General features: G+C 34.7%; 1 non-coding gene across 1 annotated transcript; it reads left to right on the top strand.

The window, feature by feature from the left end:
• Nucleotides 1–6,824: 6,824 nt before the first annotated feature.
• Nucleotides 6,825–6,931, top strand: LOC136221226 (small nucleolar RNA R71). Its single transcript, XR_010685004.1, has one exon. It is a non-coding gene; the product is annotated as a small nucleolar RNA R71 (small nucleolar RNA).
• Nucleotides 6,932–7,284: the final 353 nt, after the last annotated feature.

Raw genomic sequence — 7,284 nt, 5'->3', positions numbered from 1 at the left:
GCGGATCACACGGTGGTCATCCAATTCTGCATAATAACTTCAATTCATGTAATTTCTTGATAGTTTGGAACCTGTACTCCTTTAAAATGTGATCTGTACTTAAAAACATTAATGTAAAACATTAAATGATAAGGAAAACCAAAGGTTTATCCTTATTAATGGAAAATTTAAAATGAAAAATGCACTAAGTAATAAATGTTAAAATTATGATTATGAAAGGTTTGTAACCAAAATTAATTGAAGCATTTATGTGCAATTATTAATTTAAGTGAAATGAATCTTATTTTAGGAACTTGAAATTTAATTATTAATCAATTAATTAGTTAATGAATGGATTAAGTTTGCATTTAATTGATTCATTGGTATAGATTTATGAAATTAAAATGTAACCATATAATAAAAAACAAAGTATAATGCAAAAGAGAAATTTTTATTTATTAACATATATTTACAAACAAACAAAACACAAGCTATGCTAAAAATTCGTCCCCTTCAATCGGGATTTTCTTAGCCCTATATCGTTCTATGTTCAACTGCACGAAGGCTTGACGTTCTGATGCAGAAAGAAAATTTGGTCCTGATCGAAAAACTCGCTTCACTAGACCTTCAAATTCTAAAAATTCATAGTCTAGCATCGGGAAAGATTCTGCATCACTCCAAGGAACAGAAATACTGCCCTTGGTCCCTAGTATTATTCCACATATAATATTCCCGAACCCAACCTTCTTAGCCTTTGATCTAGATGCGGCAACAAGACCCTCCATCAGAATTTTTGAAGAATCAATCACGTTGCCTTGAAATATATCGCCAAGGACATAAAGATCAGATTCTTGGACGACACTACTGAACGTACGACCGAACAGGCTGTGACTCAGAAACTTATGCAAATATAGTATAGAGTTGGAATAGAAAGACTTATTATAGGCAAGTTTTGGGTGGAAAGGCCAGATACCGGTGAGCATTCGCCAAATATCAGTGGACGTCATATCTCTTCCATGATGACGTTTGGTAGTATCCTTCAAGGGAAAACCAAACCAAGCATGCAATTCAGGATATCCAAAAGTGAAAGTTTTGCCATCCCGACGAAAACTGAGACGCACCCGACGCTTGTTAACAAAACGCACTGTACAGAAGAACTCTAATATCCAGTCTCCAATTATAGGAAACTTCATATCAACAAATCTGGTCCATCCTAATCGCTCCATGTAGCGACTCATATCATCTTTAATTCCCAACTGATCGTTAAGAAAGTCATCCATGTATAGCATTCTGACAAAGAATGTGTATCGGAGCCTCAAGAAGCGCCTTCCCTCTTCATGATTGAAGATAGGAAAGTTACATCCATAACGCTCTGATATATCAACACGTTTATTGCGTGAAGCAATAACTTTCTTAGATGAAGTGCTTGAGGAAGCCATGATGTTTGGAAAGAAAAAAAGTTCTGAACTTAGTGTCTGGATTTGTGAATGGTAAGAAAATCAGGGATAGTTCTGATAGAGATGAAAAGAAAGTGACAGAAAACTGAACCTCTAGAACCTATTTATAAAATCCTAGGATAAAAAGAGGTGTTGTTTTTTAAATGAAAAGGCATGAAACAAACCTCTTAAAAATGAAAAAAACTCAATTTTTCGTTTCTGAAGAGTTGTATCTGCTGGAAAAAGGGTTAATTTGGGCATAATTTCCCCGTGTCGCGACCGAGGATGCTGACCCGCGGTCGCGACACGCTGATTTCCCTGCGGAAATCAGTTGTCAAAACTCCAAATTTCTGATCCTCTACCGAGAATCCTCATCCTCGGTAAGTTCAGAAATTTTCCTTTCAATTTTTAATCAGAATTCTCAACTGAGAATCTGAAATCCTCTACAAGTCCAGAAATTTTCCTGGCTGCTAGTTATACCCAAATTCTCAACTGAAAATTTTAAATTCTCTATAAGTTCAGAAATTTCTTACCTCCTTAAGAATTCTATATATGTGAATTCTCAACTGAGAATTTCAAATTCTCAACTGAGAATCACTGAATTTCTTCTAATTCTCATGAAATTCCAAAAAATTAATTAAAATCATGACTCGAATATATTTTTCTATATCTGAAATTCTAATAAAATGATATAATCTAAAACAAAATAAAAATAAATAAAAATAAAAATAAATAAAAACTAACTATTAGAAAAATAAAATGATTTATATGTCAGGAAATCTTGTTACGAAATTAGTTCCTATTTCGGAGATATTTTCGTAATAGATTTTACATCGATTACCATTAACTTTAAAACGATTGCCGTTAGTTTCCTCAAGTTCTAAAGAACCATAGTCGAATGTTTTGACGACTAAATATTGTCCGGCCCATCTGGACTTAAGTTTTCCTGGAAATATACGAAGCCGTGAATTAAATAACAGCACCTTATCTCCAACATTAAAGTGTTTGACTTTGATCTTGGCATCGTGCCATTTTTTCACTTTCTCTTTATAAATCCTTGCATTCTCATATGATAAATGACGTAACTCATCTAACTCATTCAAATTGAGCAAACGTTTCTTTCCTGCTTGTTGTAAATCAAAATTAAGCTTTCTAATAGCCCAATAGGCTTTATGTTCTAATTCAACTGGTAAATGATATGCTTTTCCATATACTACACGATATGGAGTCATTCCTATTGGTGACTTAAATGCAGTACGGTATGCCCATAGCGCATTATTGAGTTTTTATGACCAATCTTTTCTTGATAACGAAACAGTTTTCTCTAGAATCCATTTGAGTTCTCTATTTGAGATCTCCGCCTGACCATTTGACTGAGGATGGTATGGCGTTGACACGCGGTGGCGTACTCCATATTTTTTCATAAGCATATCAAAATTTCGATTTATGAAATGGGTACCGCCATCACTAACAACGTATCTAGGACAACCGAATCTACAAAATATATCGTCAAGAAAAGTAATAACTACTTTAGAATCATTCGTAGGGGTTGCAATTGCTTCAACCCACTTCGAAACATAATCAACGGCTACTAATATGTAAGTTTTACCGTTGGAAGGCGGAAAAGGTCCCATGAAATCAATTCCCCACATGTCGAAGATTTCAACTTCCAACACGTTTGTGAGGGGCATCTCATCTTTCCTTCCTAAATTTCCCGTTCTTTGGCATTTATCACAACGAGTAATAAATGAACCAACGTCCTTAAACATTGTAGGCCAAAAGAAACCACATTCTAATATTTTAGCTACCGTTTTATTAACTCCATTATGTCCTCCATACGAGCTGGAATGACATTCTGTTATTATAGATTCATATTCATTTTCTCCAACACATCTCCTAATTATCCCGTCACCACATGATTTGAATAGAAAGGGATCTTCCCAAAAATATTGTTTAATATCGAAGAAAAATTTCTTCCTCTGTTGGGGAGATAATCCTTCCGAAACGATATCGGTTGCAAGATAATTAGCAAAATCTGCATACCATGGTGACATGATACTTTCTACCTGATAGAGATGTTCATCGGGGAAATCATCTCGTATACCGACAGTTTCACCTATAGGACCGTTTTCATCTTCTAGTCTCGATAGATGATCGGCGACAAGGTTTTCTACCCCCTTTTTGTCTTTAATTTCTATATCAAATTCTTGTAACAACAAAACCCATCTAATCAGACGCGGTTTTGCATCTTTCTTAGCAAACAGATAACGTAAAGCTGCGTGATCTGTATAAATAATAACTTTAGATCCTAACAAGTAGGACCTAAACTTATCACATGCAAATACTACGGCTAACATCTCTTTTTCTGTTGTTGTGTAATTTAATTGTGCACCGGACAATGTATGACTTGCATAATAAATAACATGTAATTTTTTATCCTTTCTTTGACCTAAAACACATCCTACTGCTAGGTCACTTGCATCACACATGATTTCAAAAGGCAAATCCCAATCGGGTTTAGCAATTATGGGTGCACTGACTAAGGCTGTTTTCAATGTTTCAAAAGCTTTAATACAATCTTCATTAAAGTCGAAGGTTGAATCCTTCATAAGTAAATTAGTAAGTGGTTTGGAAATCACAGAAAAGTTTTTTATAAATCTTCTATAAAAACCTGCATGTCCTAGAAAAGATCTTACTCCCTTGACAGTTGTTGGTGGGGGTAATTTTTCTATTACTGAAGTCTTTGCTCTATCCACTTCTAATCCTTTTTCAGATATTTTATGACCTAAAACAATTCATTCGTCGACCATGAAATGACATTTTTCCCAATTTAATACCAAATTCGTTTCTTCGGATCTAGAAAGAACTCTATCTAAGTTTTTTAAACATGCATCAAAAGAATCTCCATAAACTGAAAAATCATCCATAAATACTTCCATGATATCTTCGATGAAATCATTAAAAATTGCAGTCATGCAACGTTGAAAAGTTGCTGGTGCATTACATAAACCAAAAGGCATTCTTCTATATGCAAATGTTCCATAAGGACATGTGAAGGTTGTTTTATCTTGGTCATCCGGGTAAATATATATTTGAAAAAATCCGGAATAACCATTAAGAAAACAATAAAATGCATGACCGGCTATCCTTTCGATCATTTGATCGATGAAAGGTAAAGGAAAATGATCTTTCCTAGTTGCCTTATTTAGGTTCCTATAATCTATACAAACCCTCCAACCGGTGGTGGTTCGCGTAGGTATTAATTCACCTTCATCATTCCTTACTACAGTTATACCTCCCTTTTTGGGTACACAATGGATTGGACTAACCCATTCACTATCCGAAATAGGATAAATGATTCCATTGTCTAAAAGTTTAGTAATCTCATTTTTTACTACTTCTTTCATGTTCGGATTTAAATGTCTTTGTCTATCCGCTTTAGGTGGCTTATCTTCTTTTAAGTGAATCCTATGCATTACAATACTAGGATTAATTCCTTTTAAATCTGAAATCTGCCATCCCATACTTCCTATACTATTTCTAACAACTTCTTTCAATTTTTCTTCTTGATTTTATGTTAATTTGTTAGAGATGATTATAGATAGAGTATCACTTCCGCCTAGGAAAGTGTATCTCAGATGGTTTGGTAGTTCTTTAAGTTCTAATTTAGGTGGAACTATTACTGAAGGCGGAACTGGTCCATCTTCTCGAATCAAAGGCTCTGGGTCCTTATCTTCTAATTCTTCGCCCATTATAGGTTCTATTATTTCTTCTCTTTGAACAATGTCATTAACACATTCTTCAATTAAATCAAGCTTCATACAAGCGAAATCCTCCATAGGATATTTCATCGCTTGATTCATATCGAACTCGATCTTATCGTCACCTATTCGCAAAACTACTTTTCCTTCCGACACATCAACTAGAGCACGTCCCGTGTTCATGAATGGTCTACCAAAGATTAGCGGACAATTAGCATCATAAGCAAAATCTAAGATAACAAAATCAGTAGGAAAAATAAATTTGTCAACTTTTACCAAAACGTCTTCAATTATACCATATGGTCTTTTAGTGGATTGATCCGCTAATTGCAAAACCATATTGGTACGCTTGATGTCTTCTTCTAAACCTAATTTCTCAAAAATAGACAATGGCATCAAGTTTATACTAGCTCCTAAATCACAAAGACAACTTGGGAATTCCATATTTTCCAAAGTACACGGAATGGTAAAGCATCCGGGATCTTTGAGTTTAGTAGGTAATTTGCTTGATACTATCGAACTACATTCTTCAGAAAGTGAAATGGATGAAATTCCTTCCCAACTAATCTTTTTTGAAATTAAATCTTTCAAGAATTTTCCATAATTAGGAATTTGCGTAATTGCATCCATGAATGTTAAATTTATATGCAAATTTTTAAGTTTGTCTAAAAATGATAAAAGTTGTTTATCATGGTCCTTATTTCGGACCCTGTGTGGAAAAGGTGGCTTTGGTACAAAAGGTTTTGGATTAGAGTCAATTGGTGTATCTTTTTGTTTTAATGTATCTTCTTTGGATTTTGGTTAATCATTTCCAGGTAAAGTTGAATTTCCGGGCATTTCCGGACCTAAGTAGTTTTTCCCCGAACGAAGAGTGATAGCCTTAACATGCTCTTTCGGATTTTCTTCCGTTTGGCTGGGAAGACTTCCCTCTTTGCGGGATGGAATTGATTTAGCAAGTTGTCCAATTTGAATCTCCAAATTATGGATGCTAGATGATTGGTTTTTGATAAGCTGATCGAATTTATTTTCGATCCGTTTAAAACCATCGTCTTGATTACTTACCTTTACATTCATAACATCTATAAATTTGTCGATTTTTGAAGATAAAGTGCTAATCGTATCTCTTGTTTGATTTTGATAATTATTTATACGATATTGATTAGCATTTGCATTATTATTATTATTACCATCTTTCCAGTTAAAGTTAGGATGATTACTCCATCCAGGATTATAAGTATTAGAATAAGGATTAGTAGTTTGGTTTTGTCCTTGGACAAAATTTACCTGTTCTATCTCATTCATACCTTCGTAGTCAATGTCTCTCTGGATCGGATCATTAGGATCACATGGTGCCATAAATTTATCAATTTTGTGCGATAAGGCAGAAAATTGGGCTTGTAACATTGCTACTGGATCAAGATTCATTATACCTTTAACCGATGATGTACATGAGGATGATGGTTTCGCCGTTGGTATATGTCCACGCTCTGCGGGCCACATACTGCTGTTGATTGCCATTTCCTCCAAAAGTTCTCTTGCTTGGGCGGACGTCTTCTTCATAAATAACCCTCCACACATAGCATCTAATGAACCTCTAGTCGTAGGATTTAATCCATTATAGAATGTCTGCATTAAAAGTGCATCTGGCAATTGGTGGTGTGGGTATAAACGTTGAAGTTCTTTAAATCGTTCCCAAGCTTCATAAAGAGTTTCATTATCATTTTGTGTAAAAGATGTCAACTCTTTGATGACTCTTGCGGTTTTTGCTAAGGGAAAATATTTTTGTAAAAATGCTTGGGCTAATTGGTCCCAAGTTTCAAATGTTGCAGCAGGCATAGAAGTTAACCAAATTTTTGCCTTATCCTTCAAAGTGAAAGGAAAGAGGCGAAGTTTGATTGCTTCGGCTGTTACATCAGTAATTTTAAAAGTGTCACAAATTTCTAAGAAATTTGTCAAATGTGCATTAGGGTTTTCGTTAGGGAATCCGTAAAACGTTACGTTGTTTTGCAACATATTAAGCAAAACAGGCTTAATTTCAAATTGATTTGCGTTTATACGGGGTCTAACTACACTGTTAGTTACACCGGCCATTCCTGGCCTAGCATAAT

Source organism: Euphorbia lathyris, chromosome 2 (assembly GCF_963576675.1).
Source record: "Euphorbia lathyris chromosome 2, ddEupLath1.1, whole genome shotgun sequence".
NCBI classification, from domain to species: Eukaryota; Viridiplantae; Streptophyta; class Magnoliopsida; order Malpighiales; family Euphorbiaceae; genus Euphorbia; species Euphorbia lathyris.
The sequence above is the reverse complement of the archived record's forward strand: the minus strand, read 5'-3'. Positions and strand labels throughout refer to the sequence as shown.